The 15,852-nt window shown below is 43.1% G+C and overlaps 1 protein-coding gene across 2 annotated transcripts in view; it reads left to right on the top strand.

The window, feature by feature from the left end:
• yipf1 (Yip1 domain family, member 1) overlaps positions 1–15,852 on the top strand; it is a 31,710-nt gene that overhangs the window by 1,460 nt on the left and 14,398 nt on the right. The gene's annotated exons all lie outside the window — the stretch shown is intronic.

Raw genomic sequence — 15,852 nt, 5'->3', positions numbered from 1 at the left:
AACACCTTTATTTAACCAGGTAGGCTAGTTGAGAACACCTTTATTTAACCAGGTAGGCTAGTTGAGAACACCTTTATTTAACCAGGTAGGCTAGTTGAGAACACCTTTATTTAACCAGGTAGGCTAGTTGAGAACACCTTTATTTAACCAGGTAGGCTAGTTGAGAACACCTTTATTTAACCAGGTAGGCTAGTTGAGAACACCTTTATTTAACCAGGTAGGCTAGTTGAGAACACCTTTATTTAACCAGGTAGGCTAGTTGAGAACACCTTTATTTAACCAGGTAGGCTAGTTGAGAACACCTTTATTTAACCAGGGAGGCTAGTTGAGAACACCTTTATTTAACCAGGTAGGCTAGTTGAGAACACCTTTATTTAACCAGGTAGGCCAGTTGAGAACACCTTTATTTAACCAGGTAGGCTAGTTGAGAACACCTTTATTTAACCAGGGAGGCTAGTTGAGAACACCTTTATTTAACCAGGGAGGCTAGTTGAGAACACCTTTATTTAACCAGGTAGGCTAGTTGAGAACACCTTTATTTAACCAGGTAGGCTAGTTGAGAACACCTTTATTTAACCAGGTAGGCTAGTTGAGAACACCTTTATTTAACCAGGTAGGCTAGTTGAGAACACCTTTATTTAACCAGGTAGGCTAGTTGAGAACACCTTTATTTAACCAGGTAGGCTAGTTGAGAACACCTTTATTTAACCAGGTAGGCTAGTTGAGAACACCTTTATTTAACCAGGTAGGCTAGTTGAGAACACCTTTATTTAACCAGGTAGGCTAGTTGAGAACACCTTTATTTAACCAGGTAGGCTAGTTGAGAACACCTTTATTTAACCAGGTAGGCTAGTTGAGAACACCTTTATTTAACCAGGTAGGCTAGTTGAGAACACCTTTATTTAACCAGGTAGGCTAGTTGAGAACACCTTTATTTAACCAGGTAGGCTAGTTGAGAACACCTTTATTTAACCAGGTAGGCTAGTTGAGAACACCTTTATTTAACCAGGTAGGCTAGTTGAGAACACCTTTATTTAACCAGGTAGGCTAGTTGAGAACACCTTTATTTAACCAGGTAGGCTAGTTGAGAACACCTTTATTTAACCAGGTAGTTTCATTATCTAGTTCTAGTCACGTCTAAATCACTATAACAGGTAGGTAGGCTTGCAATAGTACTATACTACCTCCCTTCCCTTGTTAGATTTAAAGTCCACAACTTTAACAATCAAATTGTATTACCGTTTCTAACATTGTTGTTACAATAGCTTACACATTAAATATGGTTTTCTTTTACATTCAAAAGTACTTTTTTTTACACAAATAAATGTTAAAACTGCAATTTTTCAGTGCTTCCATATAAATAAATAAATTCCACCTTTTATTTAACCAGGTAGGCTAGTTGAGAACACCTTTATTTAACCAGGTAGGCTAGTTGAGAACACCTTTATTTAACCAGGTAGGCTAGTTGAGAACACCTTTATTTAACCAGGTAGGCTAGTTGAGAACACCTTTATTTAACCAGGTAGGCTAGTTGAGAACACCTTTATTTAACCAGGTAGGCTAGTTGAGAACACCTTTATTTAACCAGGTAGGCTAGTTGAGAACACCTTTATTTAACCAGGTAGGCTAGTTGAGAACACCTTTATTTAACCAGGTAGGCTAGTTGAGAACACCTTTATTTAACCAGGTAGGCTAGTTGAGAACACCTTTATTTAACCAGGTAGGCTAGTTGAGAACACCTTTATTTAACCAGGTAGGCTAGTTGAGAACACCTTTATTTAACCAGGGAGGCTAGTTGAGAACACCTTTATTTAACCAGGTAGGCTAGTTGAGAACACCTTTATTTAACCAGGTAGGCCAGTTGAGAACACCTTTATTTAACCAGGTAGGCTAGTTGAGAACACCTTTATTTAACCAGGGAGGCTAGTTGAGAACACCTTTATTTAACCAGGGAGGCTAGTTGAGAACACCTTTATTTAACCAGGTAGGCTAGTTGAGAACACCTTTATTTAACCAGGTAGGCTAGTTGAGAACACCTTATTTAACCAGGTAGGCTAGTTGAGAACACCTTTATTTAACCAGGTAGGCTAGTTGAGAACACCTTTATTTAACCAGGTAGGCTAGTTGAGAACACCTTTATTTAACCAGGTAGGCTAGTTGAGAACACCTTTATTTAACCAGGTAGGCTAGTTGAGAACACCTTTATTTAACCAGGTAGGCTAGTTGAGAACACCTTTATTTAACCAGGTAGGCTAGTTGAGAACACCTTTATTTAACCAGGTAGGCTAGTTGAGAACACCTTTATTTAACCAGGTAGGCTAGTTGAGAACACCTTTATTTAACCAGGTAGGCTAGTTGAGAACACCTTTATTTAACCAGGTAGGCTAGTTGAGAACACCTTTATTTAACCAGGTAGGCTAGTTGAGAACACCTTTATTTAACCAGGTAGGCTAGTTGAGAACACCTTTATTTAACCAGGTAGGCTAGTTGAGAACACCTTTATTTAACCAGGTAGGCTAGTTGAGAACACCTTTATTTAACCAGGTAGGCTAGTTGAGAACACCTTTATTTAACCAGGTAGGCTAGTTGAGAACACCTTTATTTAACCAGGTAGGCTAGTTGAGAACACCTTTATTTAACCAGGTAGGCTAGTTGAGAACACCTTTATTTAACCAGGTAGGCTAGTTGAGAACACCTTTATTTAACCAGGTAGGCTAGTTGAGAACACCTTTATTTAACCAGGTAGGCTAGTTGAGAACACCTTTATTTAACCAGGTAGGCTAGTTGAGAACACCTTTATTTAACCAGGTAGGCTAGTTGAGAACACCTTTATTTAACCAGGTAGGCTAGTTGAGAACACCTTTATTTAACCAGGTAGGCTAGTTGAGAACACCTTTATTTAACCAGGTAGGCTAGTTGAGAACACCTTTATTTAACCAGGTAGGCTAGTTGAGAACACCTTTATTTAACCAGGTAGGCTAGTTGAGAACACCTTTATTTAACCAGGTAGGCTAGTTGAGAACACCTTTATTTAACCAGGTAGGCTAGTTGAGAACACCTTTATTTAACCAGGTAGGCTAGTTGAGAACACCTTTATTTAACCAGGTAGGCTAGTTGAGAACACCTTTATTTAACCAGGTAGGCCAGTTGAGAACACCTTTATTTAACCAGGTAGGCTAGTTGAGAACACCTTTATTTAACCAGGTAGGCTAGTTGAGAACACCTTTATTTAACCAGGTAGGCTAGTTGAGAACACCTTTATTTAACCAGGTAGGCTAGTTGAGAACACCTTTATTTAACCAGGTAGGCTAGTTGAGAACACCTTTATTTAACCAGGTAGGCTAGTTGAGAACACCTTTATTTAACCAGGTAGGCTAGTTGAGAACACCTTTATTTAACCAGGTAGGCTAGTTGAGAACACCTTTATTTAACCAGGTAGGCTAGTTGAGAACACCTTTATTTAACCAGGTAGGCTAGTTGAGAACACCTTTATTTAACCAGGTAGGCTAGTTGAGAACACCTTTATTTAACCAGGTAGGCTAGTTGAGAACACCTTTATTTAACCAGGTAGGCTAGTTGAGAACACCTTTATTTAACCAGGTAGGCTAGTTGAGAACAAGTTCTCATTTACAACTGCGACCTGGCCAAGATAAAGCATAGCAGTGCAACACATACAACAACACAGAGTTACACATGGAATAAACAAAACCTACAGTCAATAATACAGTAGAAGAAAATCTATATACAGCATGTGGATTGGAGGTAGGATAAGAGAGGTAAGGCAATAAATAGGCCATGGTGGTGAAGTAATTACAATATACCAATTAGACACTAGAGTGATTGATGTGCAGAAGATGAATGTGCAAGTAGAGATACAGGGGTGCAAGGGAGCAAGATAAATAAATAAATACAGTATGGGGATGAGGTGGTTGGATGGGCTATTTAAAGATGGGCTATGTACAGGTGCAGTGATCTGTGAGCTGGTGCTTAAAGCTAGTGAGGGAGTTAAGAGTCTCCAGCTTCAGAGATTTTTGCAGTGAGTTCCAGTCATTGGCAGCAGAGAACTGGAAGGAGAGGTGGCCACAGGAGGAATTGACTTTGGGGGTGACCAGTGAAATATACCTGCTGGAGCGCGTGCTACAGGTGGGTGCTGCTATGGTGACCAGTGAGCTGAGATAAGGCGGGGCCTTACCTATCAGAGACTTGTAGATGACCTGAAAACAGTGGGTTTGGCGACAAGTATGAAGCGAGAGCCAGCCAACGAGAGCGTACAGGTCGCAGTGCTGGGTAGTATATGGGGCTTTGGTGACAAAACGGATGGCACTGTGATAGACTGCATCCAATTTGTTGAGTAGCGTGTTGGAGTCTATTTTCTAAATGACATCGCCGAAGTCAAGGATTGGTAGGATGGTCAGTTTTACGAGGGTATGTTTGGCAACGTGAATGAAGCAGGCTTTGTTGTGAAATAGGAAGCCGATTCTAGATTTAATTTGGGATTGGAGATGCTTATTGTGAGTCTGGAAGGAGAGTTTACAGTCTAACCAGACACCTAGGTACAGTGCCTTGCGAAAGTATTCGGCCCCCTTGAACTTTGCGACCTTTTGCCACATTTCAGGCTTCAAACATAAAGATATAAAACTGTATTTTTTTGTGAAGAATCAACAATAAGTGGGACACAATCATGAAGTGGAACGACATTTATTGGATATTTCAAACTTTTTTAACAAATCAAAACTGAAAAATTAGTTTGAATGTCTCTTCCAAACATGAGAAAGGCTGGTGTTTCCCCTGAAGCACGTTGAGGCGATTAGCAAGGGTAATCATTTTTGGTAGCTCCTCTTTCCGGCTTTTCAAATCAAATCAAATTTATTTATATAGCCCTTCGTACATCAGCTGATATCTCAAAGTGCTGTACAGAAACCCAGCCTAAAACCCCAAACAGCAAGCAATGCAGGTGTAGAAGCACGGTGGCTAGGAAAAACTCCCTAGAAAGGCCAAAACCTAGGAAGAAACCTAGAGAGGAACCAGGCTATGTGGGGTGGCCAGTCCTCTTCTGGCTGTGCCGGGTGGAGATTATAACAGAACATGGCCAAGATGTTCAAATGTTCATAAATGACCAGCATGGTCGAATAATAATAAGGCAGAACAGTTGAAACTGGAGCAGCAGCACAGTCAGGTGGAAGTTGAAACTGGAGCAGCAGCATGGCCAGGTGGACTGGGGACAGCAAGGAGTCATCATGTCAGGTAGTCCTGGGGCATGGTCCTAGGGCTCAGGTCAGTTGAAACTGGAACAGCAGCATGGCCAGGTGGACTGGGGACAGCAAGGAGTCATCATGTCAGGTAGTCCTGGGGCATGGTCCTAGGGCTCAGGTCCTCCGAGAGAGAGAAAGAAAGAAGGAGAGAATTAGAGAACGCACACTTAGATTCACACAGGACACCGAATAGGACAGGAGAAGTACCCCAGATATAACAAACTGACCCCAGCCCCCCGACACAAACTACTGCAGCATAAATACTGGAGGCTGAGACAGGGGGGGTCAGGAGACACTGTGGCCCCATCCGAGGACACCCCCGGACAGGGCCAAACAGGAAGGATATAACCCCACCCACTTTGCCAATGCACAGCCCCCACACCACTAGAGGGATATCTTCAACCACCAACTTACCATCCTGAGACAAGGCTGAGTATAGCCCACAAAGATCTCCGCCACGGCACAACCCAAGGGGGGGGCGCCAACCCAGACAGGATGACCACAACAGTGAATCAACCCACTCAGGTGACGCTCCCCCTCCAGGGACGGCATGAGAGAGCCCCAGCAAGCCAGTGACTCAGCCCCTGTAATAGGGTTAGAGGCAGAGAATCCCAGTGGAAAGAGGGGAACCGGCCAGGCAGAGACAGCAAGGGCGGTTCGTTGCTCCAGAGCCTTTCCGTTCACCTTCCCACTCCTGGGCCAGACTACACTCAATCATATGACCCACTGAAGAGATGAGTCTTCAGTAAAGACTTAAAGGTTGAGACCGAGTTTGCGTCTCTGACATGGGTAGGCAGACCGTTCCATAAAAATGGAGCTCTATAGGAGAAAGCCCTGCCTCCAGCTGTTTGCTTAGAAATTCTAGGGACAATTAGGAGGCCTGCGTCTTGTGACCGTAGCGTACGTGTAGGTATGTACGGCAGGACCAAATCAGAGAGATAGGTAGGAGCAAGCCCATGTAATGCTTTGTAGGTTAGCAGTAAAACCTTGAAATCAGCCCTTGCTTTGACAGGAAGCCAGTGTAGAGAGGCTAGCACTGGAGTAATATGATCAAATTTTTTGGTTCTAGTCAGGATTCTAGCAGCCGTATTTAGCACTAACTGAAGTTTATTTAGTGCTTTATCCGGGTAGCCGGAAAATAGAGCATTGCAGTAGTCTAACCTAGAAGTGACAAAAGCATGGATTAATTTTTCTGCATCATTTTTGGACAGAAAGTTTCAGATTTTTGCAATGTTACGTAGATGGAAAAAAGCTGTCCTCGAAATGGTCTTGATATGTTCTTCAAAAGAGAGATCAGGGTCCAGAGTAACGCCGAGGTCCTTCACAGTTTTATTTGAGACGACTGTACAACCATTAAGATTAATTGTCAGATTCAACAGAAGATCTCTTTGTTTCTTGGGACCTAGAACAAGCATCTCTGTTTTGTCCGAGTTTAATAGTAGAAAGTTTGCAGCCATCCACTTCCTTATGTCTGAAACACATGCTTCTAGCGAGGGCAATTTTGAAACCATGTTTCATTGAAATGTACAGCTGTGTGTCATCCGCATAGCAGTGAAAGTTTACATTATGTTTTCGAATAACATCCCCAAGAGGTAAAATATATAGTGAAAACAATAGTGGTCCTAAAACGGAACCTTGAGGAACACCGAAATTTACAGTTGATTTGTCAGAGAACAAACCATTCACAGAGACAAACTGATATCTTTCCGACAGATAAGATCTAAACCAGGCCAGAACATGTCCGTGTAGACCAATTTGGGGCTCCAATCTCTCCAAAAGAATGTGGTGATCGATGGTATCAAAAGCAGCACTAAGGTCTAGGAGCACGAGGACAGATGCAGAGCCTCGGTCCGATGCCATTAAAATGTAATTTACCACCTTCACAAGTGCCGTCTCAGTGCTATGATGGGGTCTAAAACCAGACTGAAGCATTTCGTATACATTGTTTGTCTTCAGGAAGGCAGTGAGTTGCTGCGCAACAGCCTTCTCTAAAAATTTTGAGAGAAATGGAAGATTCGATATAGGCCGATAGTTTTTTATATTTTCTGGGTCAAGGTTTGGCTTTTTCAAGAGAGGCTTTATTACTGCCACTTTTAGTGAGTTTGGTACACATCCAGTGGATAGAGAGCCGTTTATTATGTTCAACATAGGAGGGCCAAGCACAGGAAGCAGCTCTTTCAGTAGTTTAGTTGGAATAGGGTCCAGTATGCAGCTTGAAGGTTTAGAGGCCATGATTATTTTCATCATTGTGTCAAGAGATATAGTACTAAAACACTTGAGCGTCTCTGTTGATCCTAGGTCCTGGCAGAGTTGTGCAGACTCAGGACAACTGAGGTTTGGAGGAATACGCAGGTTTAAAGAGGAGTCCGTAATTTGCTTTCTAATAATCATAATCTTTTCCTCAAAGAAGTTCATGAATTTATCACTGCTAAAGTGAAAGTCATCCTCTCTTGGGGAATGCTGCTTTTTAGTTAGCTTTGCAACAGTATCAAAAAGGAATTTCGGATTGTTCTTATTTTCCTCAATTAAGTTAGAAAAATAGGATGATCGAGCAGCAGTAAGGGCTCTACGGTACTGCACGGTACCGTCCTTCCAAGCTAGTCGGAAGACTTCCAGTTTGGTGTAGCGCCATTTCCGTTCCAATTTTCTGGAAGCTTGCTTCAGAGCTCGGGTATTTTCTGTGTACCAGGGAGCTAGTTTCTTATGTGAATTTTTTTTAGTTTTTAGGGGTGCAACTGCATCTAGGGTATTGCGCAAGGTTAAATTGAGATCCTCAGTTAGGTGGTTAACTGATTTTTGTCCTCTGGCGTCCTTGGGTAGGCAGAGGGAGTCTGGAAGGGCATCAAGGAATCTTTGTGTTGTCTGTGAATTTATAGCACGACTTTTGATGTTCCTTGGTTGGGGTCTGAGCAGATTATTTGTTGCAATTGCAAACGTAATAAAATGGTGGTCCGATAGTCCAGGATTATGAGAAAAAACATTAAGATCCACCACATTTATTCCATGGGACAAAACTAGGTCCAGCGTATGACTGTGGCAGTGAGTGGGTCCAGAGACATGTTGGACAAAACCCACTGAGTCGATGATGGCTCCGAAAGCCTTTTGGAGTGGGTCTGTGGACTTTTCCATGTGAATATTAAAGTCACCAAAGATTAGAATATTATCTGCTATGACTACAAGGTCCGATAGGAATTCAGGGAACTCAGTGAGAAACGCTGTATATGGCCCAGGAGGCCTGTAAACAGTAGCTATAAAAAGTGATTGAGTAGGCTGCATAGATTTCATGACTAGAAGCTCAAAAGACGAAAACGTCATATTTTTTTTGGGTAAATTGAAATTTGCTATCGTAAATGTTAGCAACACCTCCGCCTTTGCGGGATGCACGGGGGATATGGTCACTAGTGTAGCCAGGAGGTGAGGCCTCATTTAAAACAGTAAATTCATCAGGCTTAAGCCATGTTTCAGTCAGGCCAATCACATCAAGATTATGATCAGTGATTAGTTCATTGACTATAATTGCCTTTGAAGTAAGGGATCTAACATTAAGTAGCCCTATTTTGAGATGTGAGGTATCATGATCTCTTTCAGTAATGACAGGAATGGAGGTGGTCTTTATCCTAGTGAGATTGCTAAGGCGAACACCGCCATGTTTAGTTTTGCCCAACCTAGGTCGAGGCACAGACACGGTCTCAATGGTGATAGCTGAGCTGACTACACTGACTGTGCTAGTGGCAGACCCCACTATGCTGGCAGGCTGGCTAACAGCCTGCTGCCTGGACTGCACCGTATTTCATTGTGGAGCTAGAAGAGTTAGAGCCCTGTCTATGTTGGTAGATAAGATGAGAGCACCCCTCCAGCTAGGATGGAGTCCGTCACTCCTCAGCAGGTCAGGCTTGGTCCTGTTTGTGGGTGAGTCCCAGAAAGAGGGCCAATTATCTACAAATTCTAACTTTTGGGAGGGGCAGAAAACAGTTTTCAACCAGCGATTGAGTTGTGAGACTCTGCTGTAGAGCTCATCACTCCCCCTAACTGGGAGGGGGCCAGAGACAATTACTCGATGCCGACACATCTTTCTAGCTGATATGCACGCAGAAGCTATGTTGCGCTTGGTGATCTCTGACTGTTTCATCCTAACATCGTTGGTGCCGACGTGGATAACAATATCTCTATACTCTCTACACTCGCCAGTTTTAGCTTTAGCCAGCACCATCTTCAGATTAGCCTTAACGTCGGTAGCCCTGCCCCCGGGTAAACAGTGTATGATCGCTGGATGATTCGCTTTAAGTCTAATACTGCAGGTAATGGAGTCGCCAATGACTAGAGTTTTCAATTTGTCAGAGCTAATGGTGGGAAGCTTCGGCGTCTCAGACCCCGTAACGGGAGGAGTAGAGACCAGAGAAGAATCGGCCTCTGACTCCGACCCGCTGCTTAATGGGGAAAACCGGTTGAAAGTTTCTGTCGGCTGAATGAGCGACACCGGTTGAGCGTTCCTACAGCATTTCCTTCCAGAAACCGTGAGAAAGTTGTCCGGCTGCGGGGACTGTGCCAGGGGATTTACACTACTATCTGTACTTACTGGTGGCACAGACGCTGTTTCATCCTTTCCTACACTGAAATTACCCTTGCCTAACGATTGCGTCTGAAGCTGGGCTTGCAGCACAGCTGTCCTCGCCGTAAGGCGAGTACAGCGGCTGCAATTAGAAGGCATCATGTTAATGTTACTACTTAGCTTCGGCTGTTGGAGGTCCTGACGAATCGTGTCCAGATAAAGCGTTCGGAGTGAAAAAATTGAGGAAAAAATAAATAAATATATGAACGGTAATTAAAAAGTGAAAACCGTAAAGTTGTCAGGTAGCAAAACAGGTTGGCAACAAAACGCACAGCAACTCGAAAACAAGCCTGCAAGTTGTGACCGGAAATGACGTCAAAACGAAGAGTTCACTTTTCCCCTCACTGTTGGCTGTTCTTCTGCTTTCTTCACATATCGATGGAATCGCTCTTTGGATAATATGGCGATGCTCTAATGGCAACAAGTTTTCAAAAGTCTGTCCAACGAATTGTCTGGCATCTATAACCACCTCTAGGGGGCAACACCTACAAAGACACCGTACTTGAAGACATGTCAGATATGACAACAGCTTCTGGGTAACAGGTGTAATAGTCAGTTACGGTAATGATGTATTCATTATGGATCCCACTAAGTCCTAGTTTAATGCAGTGTCTTGGTGGTAGTTCTAGTGGTTGGTCTTCGTGCAGTGGCTGGTTTAGCACAGATGCCGTACAATTTCTTATCAGTCTTTCAGCATCAAAGTCCTGCTTCTTTGCTACTGTTTTGGACAAACCATTCCTTGATGAGTTGTGTGTTGCGATGTCGAACGCTTGTTTGATCTATGTTTTTGGTAACACAATCCTGTGTCCTCTTAGAATACGTCCTATCATGTGTTGTCCATTCTGTTGTATGTAGATCCTCTGGAACTGAATATGGCCATTTTTCCTTTCCACAGTTTGAATCAACTTTGTCAAATTTTTATCCGGTTTTGTTGCTTCTTTCAGATCCTTGATTGCCAATGCAGGTAGGTCGCTAACTGAAAGCACTCTCTGCACATAATCATCAACGTATCCATTTTCTTCAGTTTCAGGATAGGGAAGGCGAGATAGGGAATCTGCAATGTTTGTTTTTCCCTTGATGTGCTCAATCTTGTGGTCCAAGTCTTTGAATTCTCAGACACAGCGTAAGTGTCAAAGGCTTTTATTGACAATTACATGAAGTTGATGCAAAGAGTCAATATTTGCAGTGTTGACCCTTCTTTTTCAAGACCTCTGCATTCCTCCCTGGCATGCTGTCTATTAACTTCCGGGCCACATCCTGACTGATGGCACCCCACTCTTGCATAATCAATGCTTGGAGTTTGTCAGAATTTAGTTTGACCACCCGCCTCTTGAGGATTGACCACAAGTTCTCAATGGGATTAAGGTCTGGGGAGTTTCCTGGCCATGGACCCAAAATATCGATGTTTTGTTCCCCGAGCCACTTAGTTATCACTTTTGCCTTATGGCAAGATGCTCCATCATGCTGGAAAAGGCATTGTTCATAACCAAACTGGTTGGGAGAAGTTGCTCTCGGAGGATGTGTTGGTACCATTCTTTATTCATGGCTGTGTTCTTAGGCAAAATTGTGAGTGAGCCCATTCCCTTGGCTGAGAAGCAACACTACACATGAATGGTCTCTGGATGCTTTCTGTTGGCATGACACAGGACTGATGGTAGCGCTCACCTTGTCTTTTCCGGACAAGCTTTTTTCTGGATGCCCCAAACAATCGGTAAGGGGATTCATCAGAGAAAATGACTTTACCCCGGTCCTCAGCAGTCCAATCCCTTTACCTTTTGTAGAATATCAGTCTGTCCCTGATGTTTTTCCTGGAGAGAAGTGGCTTCTTTGCTGCCCTTCTTGACACCAGGCCCTCCTCCAAAAGTCTTCACCTCACTGTGCATGCAGATGCACTCACACCTGCCTGCTGCCATTCCTGAGCAAGCTCTGTACTAGTGATGCCCCGATCCCGCAGCTGAATCAACTTTAGGAGACGGTCCTGGCGCTTGCTGGATTTTCTTGGACGCCCTGAAGCCTTCTTCACAACAATTGAACCGCTCTCCTTGAAGTTCTTGATGATCCGATAAATGGTTGATTTGGGTGGAATCTTACTTGCAGCAATATCCTTGCCTGTGAAGCCCTTTTTGTGTAAAGCAATGATGACGGCACGTGTTTCCTTGCAGGTAACCATGGTTGACAGAGGAAGAACAATGATTCCAAGCACCACCCTCCTTTTGAAGCTTCCAGTCTGTTATTCAAACTCAATCAGCATGACAGAATAATCTCCAGCCTTGTCCTCATCAACACTCACACCTGTGTTAATAGCTCCAAGTCCTACTGGGTTTGTGTCAATAATCACTGCTGTTAAAAATGGTGCCGATAGAGATGGCAGCTGCGCTTCTAGTCCTTAGGAAACTGTGCAGTATTTTTCTATATTTTTTCATGTATTATTTCTTGCATTGCATTGCCCAGAAAACCTTAAGTGTTAGAACATACAGCCGGGAAGAACTATTGGATATCAGAGAGACGTCAACTTACCAGCACAACGACCAGGAATACGACTTTCCCAAAGCGGGTCCTTTGTCAGCACCTCCCAGGGAATTTGAACTGATTTGAGAGGCCGACCCAAAACAATGCCGGAGTGGTCTTCTAGTGAGGCTTCGGATGCGCGCACACCACCCACCGCTTCCCAGTATATTACTCGCTAATGTCCAGTCCCCAGTTAACAAAGTCGCTGAAATCACTGCAAGAGTTACTTCCCAAAGAGGATCTTGGATTGTAACATTCTGTTTCACGGAAACATGGCTAGCTTGGGACATGCTGTCAGAATCCGGATTTTCAGTGCATCACCCCGACAGGAATAAACATCTCTCCGGTAGGGGTGTAGGTTTCATGATTAACGACAATCATGGTGTATCACAATCATGGTGTAATTGTAGCAACATACAGGAACTCAAGTCCTTTTGTTCACCTGACCTAGAATTCAATAAGCATTTTGCTTCACTGGTAATAACATCTGCTAACCAGGTGTATGTGACCAATACAATTTGATTTGAATGTTGTTAATCCACATAGCATAAAGTCCATGTCTTTCTGGTATGCCTCAGGTGCGCTTGATAATCTGAAAGGAAATTTCTTGAATCTGTAGTATCCACTGTGTGTGATGAATGTTGTCAGGTTTCTTGATTCTGAGGATAGTTCAACTTGCCATGATCCTTTTCTCGCATCCAGTTTTGAAAACACTTTCGCTCCTTGCAATGCTTGCAGTATACTGTCTACTGTGGGAACTTCGTGTCGTTCTCTATGATATATCTATGTTCTCATAAGTCAGCACAAACTCTGACTTCTTTTGTCTTTCTTTGGAATGTGGAGAATATTGGAAATCCTTTGTGATCTTTGATTCACTTCTTGTATGATGTCATCATCTAACATCGAGTCCAGCTCTTGATTGACAGCTTCCAGCATTGGATAAGGAAACAGATCTCAGGCCTTGAGCTACAGGGACTATTTGCTCATTCACCGTACCTTTTGTGAGTGTATCCACTGATATGTCCAAGTCCTTGGAAAAGGGATGATTGCTCTACTGAATTGACATGATCTCTTTTGCTCTGTATTTTCAAGTCAAAACATATTTTCCTTCCTATCAATGCTTCTACGTTTCCTCTGAGCACCAATATCTGGTATGTTGATGCACTTTTATTCAAAAGTTCTGCTTTCAAATAACCGACACAATGTAGTGGAGTAGTCTGAGCAGAAACATAGCACTTTTTATTACTCTCTAAGTTCCATTCCTGCAAACGTTCTCTTGAACAGGGCTTCTCTGATGAAATTCCTTCCACTGACTGGATTAAGGATCATTTTCAGATATTGTCCATTGACTTGCACTGTTTCTTTTCCTTCCTGATAGATTGAATAGACAGTCAGATTCAGGTTCCTTCACAGCTGTAACTGGGTTGTCACTTTTAGCTTTGTCTCTATTTATTTTTGTCACCTTGATTTTGTTCTTTCCAATGGTCTTTCTTTTCTCTACGGACCACAATGGACTGTTTTCTCTACGGACCACAATGGACTGTTTTCTCTACGGACCACAATGGACTGTTCTCTCTACGGACCACAATGGACTGTTTTCTCTACGGACCACAATGGACTGTTCTCTCTACGGACCACAATGGACTGTTTTCTCTACGGACCACAATGGACTGTTCTCTCTACGGAACACAATGGACTGTTTTCTCTACCGACCACAATGGACTGTTTTCTCTACGGAACACAATGGACTGTTTTCTCTACCGACCACAATGGACTGTTCTCTCTACGTCAACTTACCAGCACAACGACCAGGAATACGACTTTCCCAAAGCGGGTCCTTTGTCAGCACCTCCCAGGGAATTTGAACTGATTTGAGAGGCCGACCCAAAACAATGCCGGAGCGGTCTTCTAGTGAGGCTTCGGATGCGCGCACACCACCCACCGCTTCCCAGTATATTACTCGCTAATGTCCAGTCCCCAGTTAACAAAGTCGCTGAAATCACTGCAAGAGTTACTTCCCAAAGAGGATCTGGGATTGTAACATTCTGTTTCACGGAAACATGGCTAGCTTGGGACATGCTGTCAGAATCCGGATTTTCAGTGCATCACCCCGACAGGAATAAACATCTCTCCGGTAGGGGTGTAGGTTTCATGATTAACGACAATCATGGTGTATCACAATCATGGTGTAATTGTAGCAACATACAGGAACTTAAGTCCTTTTGTTCACCTGACCTAGAATTCAATAAGCATTTTGCTTCACTGGTAATAACATCTGCTAACCAGGTGTATGTGACCAATACAATTTGATTTGAATGTTGTTAATCCACATAGCATAAAGTCCATGTCTTTCTGGTATGCCTCAGGTGCGCTTGATAATCTGAAAGGAAATTTCTTGAATCTGTAGTATCCACTGTGTGTGATGAATGTTGTCAGGTTTCTTGATTCTGAGGATAGTTCAACTTGCCATGATCCTTTTCTCGCATCCAGTTTTGAAAACACTTTCGCTCCTTGCAATGCTTGCAGTATACTGTCTACTGTGGGAACTTCGTGTCGTTCTCTATGATATATCTATGTTCTCATAAGTCAGCACAAACTCTGACTTCTTTTGTCTTTCTTTGGAATGTGGAGAATATTGGAAATCCTTTGTGATCTTTGATTCACTTCTTGTATGATGTCATCATCTAACATCGAGTCCAGCTCTTGATTGACAGCTTCCAGCATTGGATAAGGAAACAGATCTCAGGCCTTGAGCTACAGGGACTATTTGCTCATTCACCGTACCTTTTGTGAGTGTATCCACTGATATGTCCAAGTCCTTGGAAAAGGGATGATTGCTCTACTGAATTGACATGATCTCTTGTGCTCTGTATTTTCAAGTCAAAACATATTTTCCTTCCTATCAATGCTTCTACGTTTCCTCTGAGCACCAATATCTGGTATGTTGATGCACTTTTCTCTACGGACCACAATGGACTGTTTTCTCTACGGACCACAATGGACTGTTCTCCCTACGGACCACAATGGACTGTTCTCTCTACGGACCACAATGGACCACAATGGACTGTTCTCTCTACGGACCACAATGGACTGTTTTCTCTACGGACCACAATGGACTGTTCTCTCTACGGACCACAATGGACTGTTTTCTCTACGGACCACAATGGACTGTTCTCTCTACGGACCACAATGGACCACAATGGACCACAATGGACCACAATGGACTGTTCTCTCTACGGACCACAATGGACTGTTCTCTCTATGGAACACAATGGACTGTTTTCTCTACCGACCACAATGGACTGTTTTCTCTACGGAACACAATGGACTGTTTTCTCTACCGACCACAATGGACTGTTCTCTCTACGGAACACAATGGACTGTTTTCTCTACGGAACACAATGGACTGTTTTCTCTACGGAACAATGGACTGTTCTCTCTACGGAACACAATGGACTGTTTTCTCTACGGAACAATGGACTG

Source organism: Oncorhynchus kisutch, linkage group LG30 (assembly GCF_002021735.2).
Source record: "Oncorhynchus kisutch isolate 150728-3 linkage group LG30, Okis_V2, whole genome shotgun sequence".
Lineage (NCBI taxonomy): Eukaryota > Metazoa > Chordata > Actinopteri > Salmoniformes > Salmonidae > Oncorhynchus > Oncorhynchus kisutch.
This window is presented reverse-complemented; position numbering and strand designations above follow the sequence as displayed.